The sequence below is a fragment of the Vulpes lagopus genome, chromosome 23, assembly GCF_018345385.1.
Source record: "Vulpes lagopus strain Blue_001 chromosome 23, ASM1834538v1, whole genome shotgun sequence".
NCBI classification, from domain to species: Eukaryota; Metazoa; Chordata; class Mammalia; order Carnivora; family Canidae; genus Vulpes; species Vulpes lagopus.
This window is the reverse complement of record NC_054846.1, coordinates 36,984,126-37,002,734: the sequence shown is the minus strand read 5'-3', so window position 1 is coordinate 37,002,734 and position 18,609 is coordinate 36,984,126.

Below are 18,609 nucleotides of genomic sequence, written 5' to 3'. Positions count from 1 at the left end.
TATGCCAAGCAAAATAAGTCAATCAGAGAAAGAAAATTATATGGTCACACCCATATGTGGAATTTAAGAAACAAGACAGAGGATCATAGGGGAAGAGAGGAAAAAATAAAGACAAAATCAGAGAGGGAGACAAACCTTAAGAGACTCAATCATAGGAAACTGAGGGTTGCTCTAGGTGGGGGACGTGAGAGGATGGGGTAACTGGGTTATGAACATTAGGGAGGGCGCATGATGTAATGACCACTGGGTATTAGACTGATGAATCACTGACGTCTGCCTCTAAAACCAATAATACATTATATGTTAATTAATTGAATTTAAATTTTCAAAAAATAAATAAAGTTTTTATTTATTTAGATAATCTCTATACCCAGCATGGGGCTTGTACTCACAACCCAGAGATCAAGAGTTATATGGGTAAGCCAGGAGACCCTAGAATTTTTTGATGTGCTGTAAGATGATGGTTTTTTGGGTTGCAAATAACTTCAAGATCATGCACAAAAACTGTGAGCAGAAGTCACCTGATGTTGTGCATATTCATAGCAGTGACTCAGGAGATGATTTAGGCTGAATAAGGAAAAGATTGAAATTTCATGATACTAAAAATGAAAACAGTCTGTGACTATATGGAAACAAATACTCTGCTATAGTTGTCTTTTTAAATGTTTATATTTAATGATGTGCTTCAATTTTTTCACTGAGCTTCCAGAGAATAGGTGTCTTAATGGATAGTACCTATATGGTACTTAACACTTCCCAAAGCAAAATACCAACTCAAATCCCATTGTTTTTGTAAATGTTTTTTCTAAAATGATTGAAATCACATTTGTTATCTTGCGAAGGTAGAAATTTTTTAGATGATTGTTTGACCTCTTCATAAAACATTTATCACAGATAAAGCATAAGCAAATTTATTGAACTTCATTTTCATCTTATTTTTACAAAGTTGGCAACATATTTTCTTTTCCTATTTTTTCTATACACCTCCCAAGTTATAAGGCATATAGCACTCTCTGTTCCTTTATAGTTCTCATCGTAGTAACAGGACAACATACAGTCATTCCAGGGCTTCTCAACCTCCACACTAATCAGTATGGGTGGGATAATTGTGGAAGACTGTCTGGTGCATTGTAGCATATTTAGTAACATCTTTGTTCTCTACCCACTAGATGTCAGCAGCAAACTCCCCTTTCCCAATTGTAACAACCAAAAGTATCTCTAGATGTGCCAAATGTTCTCTGAAGAGCAAAGTCACTATAGCTAAGACATACTCACACCCAAACTTATCCATCACTTACAGTTTATGTGATCTTGGACCCCAGTTGTATAACTTCTAACATGTAAATACTAAATTTATTATAGAATTGCTTTGAATTAAATGGAATAATCTATGTTTTAGGGTCACAACTTCTAGCTTTTACTATAAAAATTTGAAAGTAGTGCTTAGAGAGAGACAAAAGGAAAAGGGCTTATATTAAAATGTATGTATATTTCAGCTCGTTTTTATTTGTTATATCCTGTAAAGATCATTATCAGCATATGTTTTTTCTTGGACCTCTTGCTCTGTCATGCATTTCCTTAGACCTATTTGTAAGGGTACAGAACATGCGGTCACCTTCTTTGTTATAGTTCCTCATGTAATTAAGGAGAACTCCTAATTCACACTTCACACTTTCTGGAATTATACCCAATTATGCGTGTTGTTTTATGCTTTTATTATATATCCCAAGTACTAATCAATCCTAGCTTTCAAACTGTTTTACTTCTCTTCATGCCTTGGCCTCTGAAATCAGTTTCTGCCTTAATAGGAAATGAGTTAGGCAGTGGGAGTGGTATCCATTTGGTTGTATCTTAGCTTTTACTGGTCAGTACAACTTAAGCCTATCCAAGTTCCTATTCTCACCAGTCTTAAATATTAGCCAATTTTTGGTGGCCTGGTCTGACTCAGGTGGCCTGGAAAGGATGGGAGCAGGAAGAGCCATTCAGAGAATATTTCAGAATCTAAAAAGAATAATGACATGGCAGTGAAGAAGAGATCATCTGGATCTAAATCTATTTGGATACTGATGAAGAACAAGATGGTGGCATCTGAAGTAATAGAAGGTTCGTAGGATATTTGTGACTTACTAGATTAGAAATTATGGGGGTAGGGGATCCCTGGGTGGCGCAGCGGTTTAGCGCCTGCCTTTGGCCCAGGGTGCGATCCTGGAGACCTGGGATGGAATCCCACGTCGGGCTCCTGGTGCATGGAGCCTGCTTCTCCCTCTGCCTGTGTCTCTGCCTCTCTCTCTCTCTGTGTGTGACTATCATAAATAAATAAAAATTTTAAAAAAATTAAAAAAAAAGAAATTATGGGGGTAAAGATTAGCTAGAAATGATGAGGTGTTCCATTTTGAACAAGCTGAGTTTGAGGATTAAGTAGAAATTCCAGGCCCAAATATCCAGTAGATAGTTAGAATAGACATACATATTATCTAGAACTTAGAGAAGTTTTCGTCAAAGCTAAACACTTGGCAAATATATATACATATACATATGCATACACATATATGTGTATGTATATACATGTGTAAATATATATACACATTACATGTTGTGTGTTTATGTATAGTAGTTAATGCTTTAAGATGGATCATAAAAAGATCAAAACCTCAGGCACTGGAATTCTTAGTTTCATAAAAGTCTTATCAGACAGCCCTATGAATTTTTAAAGTCTTAAATAAATGAATGTTACTTGTGAAAAAAAGCAGCCATAATGATTGCTAGTGGCGAGAAGATGACAATGTACCCCTAACACATATTACTACAGTTCACAGACCATGACTTTGTGACAGCTATATAATTTTAGTGAAATTATGAAGTAGAATAAAGCCTTGTCATGTTAGAAGAAATGTTTCAAAATCAGTCTTTGAACTAGAAGTCTTTCTATAATAACACAGCTGCTACTGGAAAACTTATTTATTTATTTATTTATTTATTGCAGTAGGTGGAGCTGTCCTGTGTTTCCTCTCTCACGTTAATTTCTGACTTCATTTATACTAACATAGCTGATCAGATTTGAATATATGACCAGAACTTGCCCCTTCGTTCATACCTCCCCAAATCTACTTCTAACAATTTAATTAAAATTTCAGATCCTTCTACAAAAGTTAAATTCAACCCAACACCTTTCACACACTTTTGCTTTCATTGGTCTCTTTCACCAATTTGATAAGAGTTTATGAAAAATACCGACACAAATATTTTAAACTAATACTTGCATTTCATGATCTAACACTATGAAGCTTCAATTATCAGTAGGATAATGTTAGCTTTCAATGAAGAACAAATAATGTGATACTTTGAAATATTTTAAATTAAAGGAGATTTGTTAACTCCATACATAAATGTCCTTTAATATAGTGTAATTGTACAGTTTGTAAATTAATACTATGGAAAAATCTACTAATGTAAAATAAAATTACTGTATGTACTTGTAATTGACAGATGTGCATGCACACACAGATGATAAACTCATCATTCTTGCTAAATGAATAATAAAAAACAGTTTGATTTAAAAAAAAAAAGATTTTATTGATTATTTGAGAGAGAGAGAAAAAAAAGAGAGAGAGGCACACATAGAGGCAGAGGAAGAAGCAGCCACAATAAAAAACAGTTTAATTTTAAACCTCATAGTCCCTTTGAGTCTACTTATTAGGGAGTTATTTCCGTTGGCCTGGATAAAAGTAGAACATTACCATGATTTTTGGTTTAGCTTTAATAACAAAAAGTCCTGTTTTTAACATTTTAAATGCTCTTCCAGACTCTGAAATACTTTCCTCTAAACTTCCTAGGTGCTGTTCAATGCTGATTGTCCAGTCATTCTCCAAACCTCCTATCACATCTAGCATTGTCAGTGCAGGTCTTGATTAAGGCTGTATCTTTGATCATCTACCCTTCTCTTCCCTCTTCTATCTGTAGTAATCATATTCTCTTCTCTGTTTCAGTCATCATTTCGATATAAATGACTCTTTTTTTTTATTTTTATTTTTTTTTTATTTTTATTTTTTAATTTTTTATTTATTTACAAGAGTCACAGAGAGAGAGAGAGGCAGAGACACAGGCAGAGGGAGAAGCAGGCTCCATGCACCGGGAGCCCGACGTGTGATTCAATCCCGGGTCTCCAGGATCGCGCCCTGGGCCAAAGGCAAGCGCCAAACCGCTGCGCCACCCAGGGATCCCTGATATAAATGACTCTTAAAATATTGTCTCCAGTGACTATATCCATCTGGAATTCCAGACTTTTCTTATTGCTATATGTATGTGGATTTTTTTAAAAGTTTAACATCACGACTAGATATTTACACCGCGTATCTCACCACCATGTCAAAGATTACAAAATTAAACCAAAGTCAGAATTTCTATCACATTAGTTCTTATTTTATAAAATGACTTATTTGATGTTAATGATACCATCATTTTCTCATGCATTCAGTAATTTCTATGTGTCAGTCTAACTTTATTATTACATTTAGAAATGTCCTAAAATGTCAACAGGCCACATTTTAAAATGAGCCTTTTAACAAACCTGAAAATTATTTGATCAAATTTAAGATCCATTTCTGATTGTAAAAACAAAACCGATCAAAGAAACAAAAAAGACCAAAGCAACCCTTAAAAACTAGGAATAAAAGGATATCAATATTTGCAATCAAAATATTCTTTAGACTGTTTAGAACAGTTAACTGAAAATTTTGAATTCATAATGATTTTAAGTGGAGGTTGGACAAAAAATAAATATACACAAATTGAGTACTCTTCATCTATACCCCAGAAAACATTTAAAAAATAGTTCAAAAATAACTTTCACAACTAAAGAGTAGTCAACTTCAGACATTGCTAATATATATGCAACAAAACATGAACAAATTATATGTGCTGTTTCCTGATAGGAAGACAATATTTAAAAGCTGATGTCAACTCTACATAAATCACACTTTAATTAAATACAAAGCAAATTTGGCAAATGATTTGACAATGGACTGAATGTTTATGCCCCCTACCAAAAAAAGAAAAAAATCATATGTTGAAATCCTAACTCCTTGCAGTAGTATTAAGAGATGGGGCTTTGGTGAGATGATTAAGTCATGAAAGTGGAGGCATCATGATTGGGATTACTGCTTTTGTAAAAGAGACCCCAGAAAGCTCCCTTTCCCCTTCCACTATATGAAGACACAGAGAAAAGACAGTCATCTGTGAACCTGGAAGCAAGCCTTTACCAGATACGAAATCTGCCAGTGCCTTAATCTTGGTCTTTCTACCTCAAAACTGTCAGAAATAAACTTCTGTTATTTATTACTTACCCAGGCTATGGTATTCTGTTACAGCAGCCTGAACATTCTAAGAATGATTCTGAAGCTCATCTGGAAGAGTAAAGGGCAAAATATCCAAGAACATTTTGAAAATGAAAAATAATGATTATTTGTCCTAATAGATATTAAATCATAAATTATTTTTAAAATATTACCGGATTAAGAATAGTCACACAGACCAAGAATCATCATATTCCAGGGCTCACCAAGCCTCCTGTCTCTAGTTTTTCCCCTTTTTTCTACTTAAGTTATCTGGCTACTACTGTAATAGAAAAATACAGATTCTCAGAGGTTTAAATAAGATACAGATTGATTTCTTATTTTAGGTAAAAAATTGGACAGGCAATCCAGGTCTCATTGGCACCTCCACATTCATCAGGATTCTAATGGCTTCTTTCTGGGCTGATGTTCTGCCATCCTGAACAGGCAGTTCCTCTCTAACATTCCAAAAGGGCTATTCCAGTCACTTCCTTCACTTCTACATTTCAATCATGGACAAGGAGGAAAAGTGATGAGGGTACTTACACATACCATTTCTGCTCATATCCCATTGACTCAAAAATAAACACATGGTTGAATCCAGCTGAAAGAAAGTCTAAGAAATATGGTCTTTAGGCAGAATGTGCACAATGGATAATGTACTTGTTGCAACGGAAAAAAAGAATAGCAATTAGTGGATGCAGTCTTTGCTACCCTCTGCCCATTTAACCATTCAAAGATATATGTGCCCCTTTCTTCCCACCCATGGGCAATTTAAAACTTTCCTCAAGGAAAAATAATGCCAGAATCCCACCCAGTCTTTTTATTAAGATAAAAGTTTATTTTAAACTTTTCAAGTGGGTAAAAATGCTTCCATATTTAACTCTAAGTATTAGTGAATTTACAGGGAAACACATTATAGTTAAGGAAAGATAGTTGAGATAATTGAGTTTTTTGAGAAAACCATTTGATATATGTATTATGAACCCCAAAACTTCACATACATTTTTACCTAATAACATAATCACTGATCTAGTTGTAGTTTATTTTTAGCCCCCCTCCAAAAAAAGGTTAGTGGTAATTTAAGTTTCAATACCCAAGAACAGGTAAATGATTAAATAAATTATGAAGTGTCCACTCAGTGGAGCATGATACAGTCTTAGAAATCATGCTTAAAGACAGTTTTTAAGAAACATGCCATATTAATTAATAGAGGAAAACATTAGAATGCAAAATTTTACATCTATTAATTACTCTAGTTAACAGAGGTAGATATCGATACATACACAATTTTAGTTTCCATGTAATAATCTCATTGGACTTGTTTAGTTTTATTTCAGAAATTTTTCATTTTCCCTAAATGATTGTATTTTTCTGAGGGTTTCTCAGGATGTGGAATACTTAGAACAGTTCTTTTACTTTTTCCTCTCAAGGCTCCTTGGTGGATCTCATGCTGACTCTGTTGCAAATCATGCTTATAAAACCATCTCTCGGGATTCCTGGGTGGCGCAGCGGTTTAGCGCCTGCCTTTGGCTCAGGGCGCGATCCTGGAGACCTGGGATCGAATCCCACGTCGGGCTCCCGGTGCATGGAGCCTGCTTCTCCCTCTGCCTATGTCTCTGCCTCTCTCTCTCTCTCTCTATCTCTCTCTCTCTCTCTGTGTGTGTGTGTGTGTGTGTGTCTGTGAAACTATCGTAAATAAATAAAAATTAAAAAAAGAAAACCATCTCTCTACTGGACCCAACTAAACAGCTGGTGTTGAGTAATGGCTACCACCATTCTTGCCTTGAAGGGGACAATATTCACCTTTTATCCATTCTGTTCCAGGAAGACAGGACAGGATGTTCCTTTGAACTGAATGACTTGCATCTGTTTCTCATCATAAAGTCAAGTTGATCTTCCTTTACCAGCAAAACTGTTCCACAGCTCTATACTGTAGAAACCAGAATAAACTTTCACCTGCTATTAAAGACAGAAGGAGGGATCCCTGGGTGGCGCAGCGGTTTGGCGCCTGCCTTTGGCCCGGGGCGCGATCCTGGAGACCCGGGATCGAATCCCACGTCGGGCTCCCGGTGCATGGAGCCTGTTTCTCCCTCTGCCTGTCTCTGCCTCTCTCTCTCTCTCTCTCTGTGACTATCATGAATAAATAAATAAAATCTTTAAAAAAAAAAAAAGAATTATAAAGACAGAAGGATAATATATTATTTTTATTGATTTCAGATGGATATCACCTACTAATTAGTAAATACTGTTTTAACTGACTGTGCTAATTGTCTGCAAAGCACTTTGAGGGATAGATAGAAAAATAAAAGTTACATTCTTGACTTTAAAGAATCGAACAGATGAGATTGACATATAATTATACCTAGAGAAAAATGCAAACAATATATAATTAGTTGCTAAATTGCATGGTGTAGAATTTAACTGTAACAAAAAAGAAGAGGTGAGGCAGGATAATTTCTAAGGACTTTGACAGCCCTTACACGTTGGGCTCCTGCCCTTAATATAGAGATATTTCAAGGGACAGAAATGACTTAAGTAGTTTGAGCACCCCATACTAATAGAACCATAATTTTCTAAATCTGTTTCAAAATGGAATTTCTTTCCAGACTCTTTTTCCATTAAAGTGATGTTTATGTTTGTGATGTTTAGAGTTGATGTAATCCAATTGATTATCCCCATCTTTTGATGTACAGTGTGCAGAATCTATGGTGATTTTGATCATGTGTTAATGCAATGCCCATCATTTCGTATAATACCACCTACCATTTGTAAGAATTACTATCCTTATTTCGCAAATGTTTAAAATAAATCCAGGGATTTAAGTAGTTTGCCTGCCCACACCATTAGTGATGTACAAAATTGATATAAATTCCTAAAGCACTCAGGAAATGTCAGAAAATAGGTTGGGTTGGTGGGGGCAGGGAGTGTGAAAGTTTGTTTTCAAATAGAAAAACATTATCTTGAAGAGAAGGATAAGTATGCCAAGAATGAATCTGAGTTGGGAGAAGCCAGAGAAAAATGTTTCATATTGAAATTAAGAATGGAAAACCAACTATAAGGAGAAATTTGTTTATGTTAAAGAAACAAAATACAGGAGAGGGTAAGTCTACTAAAAAACCATAGATGATAGTAGCAGAGCTCATTAAATTTCTGGCCATATCTTTTCTCTCCATCCCCATTTCTCACCGCTTCTTTTCCTAAATGCTCTGGTAAAAAATGAACATTTTTACATGTTACGCAAATTGCAAACTCTTTTGATGCTGAATCTTTGTACCTGTTCTTTTTTGTCCAATTACTATCCTAGTCATAACTATACACAGTATATTTCTTATCATAAAAGGGTTATGCCATGAAAAGGGAAAGTCAGATTAAAGGAAAGAATTCTTGTAAATTAAAAATAAGATTACAGAAAATTTTTTAAAATAAGTCTAATGTTAATGCTTACACATAAAACCATTACTGCATGCTATCTCAAAAAAACAAAGGAACATTGTCCAGAAAAACCTGAATTTCTAGGCTAAAAAGAACTACTGAATACTCAGCAGTTTCTGAAATCTTATCCTGTGGAAAAAGAGAAGACTCTAAAAGCTTCAGAGAGAGAAAGAGGATTTTTTTTTAAAAGTGATATACTACTAAAAAAAAAAAAAAACAAAAAAAAAAAAAAAAAATAAAAAAGTGATATACTAGGTTGCATGAATGGGAAAGATATAAGGTTTCTGATCTGCTAGAAATCAGTGAAATGATGAAATGATGCCCTCAAAATTGTGAAAGAAAATGATTTGCAACCTAAAGTTCTCTACCCGATCTAGCTATCAATTTAGTAGGAATCTATACCAAAGACATTTTCAAATGCGTTAATTATTTTAAGACAAAATATGACTATTATGAACTTATGAAATAAGTCAAAGATTTTATTTCACTCAATTTTTTAAAAAGATTTTTTATTTATTTATTCATGACAGACTCACAGAGAGGGGGGGGGGGAGAGGCAAAGACACAGGCAGAGGGAAAAGCAAGCTGCATGCAGGGAGCCCAGTGTGGGATTTGATCCCAGGACTCCAGGATCACGCCGTGGGCCGAAGGTGGCACTAAACCTCTGGGCCACCGGGGCTGCCCTTCACTCATTAATTGATGTTAAAATCAGTTCAAAGGAGAATTTGAATATATATTGAATAGAAATGCTAAAATTAATATGCAATTATGAAAAATATTAATAACTATAGAAATATGAAGTGATGTTTGAGATCATCTTTTCTCCAAGGCAAAATCAATTTTATCTCTACCTGTTAGATTGATGCATCTCTTTTGCATTACTACAGAGACAATCATTTGAATACTATGAAGTTTGTACACTTGGTTTATACCCCTACACAATTATAGAACAGTTTAGTCAAGGGAAGATTATCAAAGGAACATACTCCTATAGATCAAAAATCCCTGAAGGGTTTGCTAGATAATGTCCAGAACTCCACTAAAAGGACACCCAGTAACCATTTCTAGGTCTTTGACATTCTTTCTGATATGAGAGAGTACTCCTATTTTTTAAATACTTAAGCAGTTAGGAAGATATTGAAATAGGATATTTAACAAAACAAGGAGTAACCCAGAAGGAATAATATGAAGTTTCTGGAAAATAGGTGATCCATCCAGATCCATTGCTCCCTTGCCGCAGGAGAGCAGAAAAGCTCCAGGATAACAGCTAAAGATCAATCATAGTAGGTAATCCTTCAGAAAGAGCAACATGAAAAATGGTAAAGTGCAATTATATATTATTTATATAAAAGATCATTTTAGATCATTATTCCCATGCTTTGACAGATCTTTTGGGTATTTAGAAAAAAATAGCTGTAGGTATATAGAAAAGTAAACAAATGAAAAATGCAATTATTAATACCAGGAAAAACTATTTAGCTAAAATGTCAAAAACTATTAAATCAAAACTATTTTATATGAAAATAAAAACAAATACAATACAATGCTTGGATGGATAATAAGTCACATTTATTTTTTTAATTTTTTAAAAGATTTTATTTATTTGAGAGAGAGCAAGAGAGTGAGCACGAGCAGTAAGGGGGGCAGAGACAGAGGGAGAAGCAGGTTTCTCAGAACCCTAGGATCATGACTGAGCTGAACGCAGAGGCTTAACCGACTGAGCCACCCAGGTGCCCCATAAGTCACATTCATATATCATAATAAATAAGCACTGTTTATTAATTTAATATATGCTTATGATGCAGCTACATCATAGAGGGCTAAATCATTACTTGCTATGTAACAGGAAATGAATAGATGGTATCGAAATTTGATAGATTAGGAAATAAAACTTTAAGAATATTATTTTCAAAAAATATTATTTTAAAATACCTGAAAAAAATAAATGAAATATTTGAAAATAATTGCCGTTGGGAGGTCGAGGTTGAGTGAGAATTGAAGAGTGTAGTCTTAGTTTTCATTAGAAGTCTTCATTTTATGTGATTTCTCAACTGTATGCATTTCTATTGACAAAAATTTTTTAATAGTTTCCAATAAAATGAAGAAAAATATAACCACATAGTGTGTGCATAGTAGGAGCAGGATTAACATATGTGGGTGAAGTTGGGGAATTATTCTTAGTTGAGGTAATACTTGTTTTGGTACCTACAGAGAGATTCAGCTTTCTTTGACAGAAAAGAGAAGCAGAGGCTTTTTAATAGAAAAAATATTATGTGATCCAATCTTTATCTTTCAAATAAGTAATTTGGTTGAATTACGAATATAACTGAGTGCAAATATAATTTTGTATTCAATTATCTCTGACATTTCCAGACTACTTACATAAAATGTAAATCTATATATAGTGAAATGCATAAAGACTACATATATTCAATGCCTTGTATCCTTGCTTTATGTGTTTTAGATTTGTATATGTCTTTCCTTTTCTGATGTTCTAATATTTTAGCTTGCATTGTTCAGGAGAGAACAAAAAGAAGAATGAAGAATGAATTATGTGTGGATTGACACAAAGAACTTTCACATTCTTGTATGGAAAGCAAATCGTTAATATATGCGAGCATATATTTTCTTATAAGCAGATGTTGACATTACAAAATAACAAGTAATTGAGCACAGATGGTGTGCTTGGCATACTAAAAATGTTTGAAGGAGTGTTAGCACTTAGCAGACAGAGCAGATTTCCTTTTCAGTTAGGACTCTTTCAGCATTAAATATTCCAGATTTCTTTCTCACTTATACCTATTTGCAGAGGGAGTGTCCTGAGCTGGTATGAAAATAATAATATGCTAACATTAATGATAGATATAAAAGTGATTTTTATTCCAATCAACCTCAAAGGAATAATGCTACATAGCGTAAGGTTAACTGATAATTAACGTTAGTATTACAAATGAATTGCATTTATGTCTTCTGTCTCTTTTGTCTCTGATTTTCATTTTAGTGATACAAATAACTCATTTCTCTTAGTCATTGAGTAAATTAAGCCTAAGCTTGCTGCAGTGATAGCTTAGTATTTCTGATAATTGTAGGAAATTAGATCATCAGCCGAATAAAACAGTGTCTACTTTCTCCTATTAATATTTCCTGTTGAAAGTGTGTCAAACTACTTAACCAAAATACTAATGATGATAATTGAAGGAGAAAATGATGAAAAAAGTAAACTCTTAATCTTACCTAGGAGACAGATAATGGTTTCAAATTAACATTTTGTATAGCAAAATAATGTCAATTTTCATTTTTAAATATAGCACTAAGGCATCCTCACCATCTTCACAGCACTAAAATTGTTAAAAAGTATACTTGAAGGATTTTTTTTTTGGTCTTTACCAAAGAGAGAAAGGGCAGAGTATATTTCAAATTTCTGAGCTGTGCCCAATTTTTCTATGTTCAGTTGAGAAAGAACTTGAATTATTTTATCCCCCAAAGGCATGTCTTTCACACAAAGATTTTCCCATTGACTTCAAAGTAGGAGCCACAAGAGTGCATATTAACATTGAAATGGATGAAAAACAGATTCAAGTTTTGAATGAGCATAGCAAATTGAAAGGCAGCTAGTAGGAATAATGAGCAGATCAGTCAGGCTGACAGACCATTTGAATCTCTATTATTTTAAAGTCAAATGAAGAGGATGAACATAATTTTTGCTATGAATGTGGAAAATTTCAGATGGTGGAAATGCACATTCAGAAGACAGGGCAAAGGAGGAAGCATTTAACTCCTTAGATGCAATAAAATATTACTATGACTTAATGAAACAGAGTCCTTTTCCCATTTCATGCTAAATCTCAGGATACACAGGGATTTGGCTGCTCTAACAGTTCTTAAGCATTCCCAGAGAATTTTTTTAATAATAAAGACCCTAGGAAGGTTAGATAACTTTTGGTACTCTCCTCCTGAGTATAAGTTACTTTTTAGAGAAGGATATGTCTCATATAAATCTCTTAAAAGGCGAGAGGATAGCATGGAAGATTTATTTTTGAGGAGCTTTGATTGAAATTCTACATATTTCAAAATTTTCTTTTAACTCTCAAGGATTACTTATTAACTTTATTCACCAAATATTTATTGAACAGGTTAAAAGAGTAACCTAGTTGCTGCAGAATAATCAATGGGAAAGTTCCACTCAACAAAGTTCAAAGCCATTATAATACTAGAGAACAGAAAGTGTACCGTTAACAAAACAAAAATTTTGAAAAATTCCAAAAAAAATTTTTTTTAATAAATTAATTTTTATTGGTGTTCAATTTACCAACATACAGAATAACACCCAGTGCTCATCCCGTCAAGTGTCCCCCTCAGTGCCTGTCACCCATTCCCCCCCACCCCCCGCACTCCTCCCCTTCTACCACCCCTAGTTCGTTTCCCAGAGTTAGGAGTCTTTATGTTCTGTCTCCCTTCCTGATATTTCCCACACATTTCTTCTCCCTTCCCTTATATTCCCTTTCACTATTATTTATATTCCCCAAATGAATGAGAACATACACTGCCAAAAAAAATTTCTAATGGAATTAGATAAAATCTTATATCAGAACAGAGACATAAAAAAAAAAAAAAAGAACAGAGGTATCTGCAGTTGAAGACATCCATGAGTAAGCAAGGAATGTCCCATAAGGGAGTCTCAGATAAGTTCCAAGTTCAGTATTAACAAATCCCAATTGCAGCAACACCAATCATTATAAATGTTCATTAAGGAACTCCATTCTAGACACTTGTCCTTCTTTTCCTCATTGCCATGCAAACAGAAAAGCTATTTAGAGATAGAGATGATAGAGCAGTGTGCCTCAATCTCCTGGCTGTAGTTTTCAATCATTGTGGCACAATGAGGTCAGATAAGGAGCCTTCACAAAGTACTGATTCTCAGGCTGGACTCTTCAGACATTATATTCAGTTAGTCTCCACAGGACTCAGTCAGTATTTTTAACAGAACTTTCCAGGTAGAAATTTTTTATGGTTTGGTCACTGGTGATTCCTCAGCATCTGTAAAAATTCCTAATATGAGGTAGAAACTCAGTAAATGTTTGCAGAGTGAATGAATAAATGAATGAAAATCAGATTGCCTTTGGGGAAAAATACTAATAACTCAATAACTGTATATATTTGAAAGATAAGGTCACAGCTTTAAAGGAAAAAAAACCCAAGTAATCCTAGAATTTTATACACATTTGAATTATCAATAAAATGTGAAGAAAAAGTAAACATTTTCTGAAATATGCATACACAATTTACTACCAAAGCGAACTGTATGAAAATATGGCTCAAGGCCATGCCAAGGCAAATAAAAAAGAAATCCAAGAAGTAGCATTTGAGTACAACACAGATGTAACAAAAAAAATCTGAAATAATTAAAAGAGACCCCCGGTGGCTTTTGCCACTTGGAAGATTCTCATTCCTGCAGGAAATTTCATTAAGATCACATTTCCTTTATTTGATCTCCAGTCATACTAATGGTTTTATACTACAAAATTGTATTAACAAATTTCAAAGGCTGTTTATTACATTTGAGTTTTTAATCAAATCAAGCCCCAAAGACTTAAGAAAATTACTGAAATAAAATATAATTGTTAATAACTGTGGCATGATAAGAAATATATTTGATTTTGATCCCTGGTTCTTGGCATAGAGCTCCTTAAACTGTTGGAATTTTTTTTCTAATTTTTTTAACCATTGGAATTTTCTGAGTAATGGAATTATTTATTTTTAAATTATCCATATTTATTCATATGTCCTATTATAATTTTTTACATGTATCACTTCTATAATTTAAATATTTAATTTGAAATATCCTATGAACTGCAAAAGGAAGCACCCATATCTATAATAAAAGACAATCCAGAGAAACATCTAATTCTTAATATTTTATAAGTATCCTTTATAAAATGCACATACTTGAAAATAAAAGACATAGTTTGGGGGCACCTGGGTGGCGTCAGTTAAGCGTCCAATTCTTGATTTCAGTTCAAGTCAGGGTAGAAGATGGAGCCTTCATTAGGGTTAGGAGATGGAGCCCTCTTTAGGTCCCAACACTGGGGGCGTGGAACCTGCTTAAGATTCTCTCTCTCTCTCTCAGTCAGTCCCTTCCTCTCTTAAAAAAAAAAAAAAAAGAAAAGAAAAGAAAAAGAAAAAAAAAAGGTGCGGTGTGTTTTAAAATTCTATTACAGGGGGATCCCTGGGTGGCGCAGCGGTTTGGCGCCTGCCTTTGGCCCAGGGCACGATCCTGGAGACCCGGGATCGAATCCCACGTCGGGCTCCCGGTGCATGGAGCCTGCTTCTCCCTCTGCCTGTGTCTCTGCCTCTCTCTCTCTCTCTCTCTCTCTCTCTCATTAATAAATAAAAAAATAAAAATAAAATAAAATTCTATTACATTATGTATGCAGCACATTTTATACCAACTATTTGTTACAGAGCTCTCTGTTTACTTATTGTTAAAGTAATACCTACCTATTCAAGGTCACAGGTAGATATTTTAATCTACTTTTTCTCAAATATGTTGGAATAGGTAAAACTTATTAGAACATTTCAGATTCTGTTCTAACTTATCACACAAATGCCTTCTTTGGGTTATAGAATCTGTAGAATATTGTGTAGTATAGTGTTATAGTTTCTTGAACTATTTCTCTTTTAAAATTTGTCTTTGCACTTGAATTTTTTTCTATTTTGTGAATGTCTTAAAATTATAGTTTTAAGAAAGTTGGGATCTCTGGGTCGCGCAGTGGTTTGGCGCCTGCCTTTGGCCCAGGGCGCGATCCTGGAGTCCCGGGATCGAATCCCACGTCGGGCTCCCGGTGCATGGAGCCTGCTTCTCCCTCTGCCTCTCTCTCTCTCTCTCTCTCTCTGTGTGTGTGTGTGTGTGTGTGTGACTATCATAAAAAAATAAAAATTAAAAAAAAAAAGAAAGTTACATAGTGTGCAATTAAATTAATCAAGGGCCATCGATGTGGTACACTGAGTTACTGAGTAAGAGAGCTTTAGAACTACTTAAAACTTGATTAATTTTGATTTATAATGTATTGCTATCAAAGTAGCTAAAGTACTAACTGTCATGACTACAATATGAAAAGCCTAGGGGAATACATTTGGAAAGTACTTTGAAAAACACGAGGTGTCCCCATTTATATTTGCACATCCATACTAGTACTTGTCTTTGTGAAAGTTGTGCTGTGTATGTGAGCTCTCATGGGCAAATAGTGGGGTACGAGGAAATTCACCCCAATACAAATTAACGAGGATGGTCTCACTTGAATTCAAAAGTTGCTCTTCTATAAAAGGATCTTTGTTTCTAAAACAGACTTTAAGAATATGAGACCAGTGTCTGAAAAAAAAGTAACTAAATTTACAAATAAGTTAAAATAGGACTAATTATATTCATAATGATACTTAGGCTATTTGATTGTATCTCAGTGGAAATAATTATTTAACCTGGGAAGTCTATGTGTTTATCCAGTATTTTTTTAAGCTATAGTTTTCTTAGGTAAATTATAAAGTCTTATAGATTCCCTTTGCAGTGTCATCAGTATCCATTTATTCTATAACTTGCACTTGCTGCCAACTTCCTCAGTCCTACTCTTGAAATGCATTATTATGCCATCTTTTTTTCCTCTTCTGCATGATTTCATGTTGACCAAGCCCTCTGTGACCTGTTATTTTTATTACTGTAGCTGTTTTTTTTTCCTTGCAGAAAGCTTTTGATTTTTCTGTTCAGCCATATTTTGTGCTACTATCATTTCTTAGGGCTACTTGATCATTTCAAATCTGCTTTTTAAATTTTGTTTCTGACTTTTGACTGTATTCTTGGGAGGTTTTATTTACTTCCCCCTACGAAGCTGGATATGTCGAGGGCTGCCCAATCAGCAGATGGTCATAGTATTACACTGTCATTCCAGAACACTATTGAACATTCTCTTGATGATAATTCCTGCCTTCTTTCCTTTAAAGCACCCACTAACAAAACTACAAGATAGTCAAACCTTTGACCCTCACTAGAGCGATAAAACCTTTGGACACTCTTTGTCTAGTGTATAGAGGCTGCATCTCCATTTAATACATGTTAAAACCTCATATCACAGGGTCTGATGTAGAGGAGATTGCTTTGGGGATCTTGAGAACCATTGCCTGGTAATAAATGTTTGAATTATAAAAGGCCTTTTGTCCTGTTTTAATTATGAAAAAAAGGAGATTCATGAGCTGCTAAACAATCTTTGAGTGCCTTCTAAGTTCACTTTAATCGAAGCTATGACACAGTGCCAGGTGCACCTGCCATATTATACTTAATGGTTTAGAAAAATAAACAGAACCAATAAAATTAAAAGCAATTCCAATTCCAAGCAATTCAATCTTATCAATGACCATTGTTGATCAAATGTAACCAAAACGATGTGATCTAAGAACAACAGTTGTTTCTGTAGGGTTTTTAGAGAGGCTCACCACCACACACACCACACACACACACACACACACACACACACACACACACCTGCAAACTTCGTTTGAGTTGTAACTCTTACATGACTCAGTTTGATGAGTACAGCCATAGCAAATTCAACAGAAAGAAATTCAGCCAGAGTTCTATGTTATGCCTGTGGTCAAATCAATAAAGTAATTTTTAAACTCAGCTGCTTGACTTTCACTAACAGTGTCTGTCGGTTTTTAATAACACATGTGAAAAAATAGACAAAGCCCAGGAGGTGGAGAAAAAAAGTATACTATTTTAAGATTATTATACTATGTGTAAAGTTAAATATGCATCTAACCATACTCAGAGGAAAGCATATGTCTATACAAAACCTATACACAAGCGCTTTTATCTCTTAAAGTCAAAACCTAGAAAGTACCAAATGTCCTTCAGCAAGTGAAGCAATCACTACACTGTGCTGTCTTCATACAATGAACACTATTAAGCGAAATAAAAACTATTGACACCAAAAAAATATTATCAAATTCCAAAATATTTATGCTAATTGAAAGAAGCTAGACCAAAAAGAGTGCATATTTTATAGTTTCATTTTTATTTCATTTGTATAAAATTCTAGACAACATAAATTAATCAATAGGAACAGAAAGTAGATCGGTTGATTGTCTGATGATGGGGTGAGGAGATGCTAGGGGCAGAGGCAGGATGGAGGGATGACAATGGAACACAAAAAGTTTGGTAGAGATAGGAGTATGAGCATTATCTTGGCCGTTGATGGTTTCCAGGGTGTATACATGTGTCAGATCTTATCAAATGTACACTTTAAGTATGTGCCATTTACTACATGTAGATTATTCCTCAATAAAGATGCTAATTTTTTTAAAAAGTATGTTATCTCCCTCAGAAATAAAAGTAATTTTTTTAAAAAGTAGCTAGAGGCTATGCAACAATTCTAACAGGGCACATATAGGTCATTGTTATAAAAATTTAATACATATACACACAAATACTATATATTAATATAATAATGCAACATATTATATATGTGTATTTACACACATGCTTATATACATGTCAATATATATCCATGTGTTTCATAAATTCATATACCTCTGTATCCCTATCTATATATATATTAAGCTACCTTAATTATCTCACAACCTTAGCCCTAGCCCAGGACTGAAACTATATATTTGAAAATCATCTCCAGAGCATACTGAAATTCTGAGTTCACAAAAATTAAAATTTTGGAAAAAGAGTAAGATTGGCATAACAAGACTTTGAATAATATAAAACTTCAGATAGTGAGAGGAACACACAGGAGCAATAAGAAAATTAGGAAGAAAATAGGAATATATATCATATATTTAGGAGAAT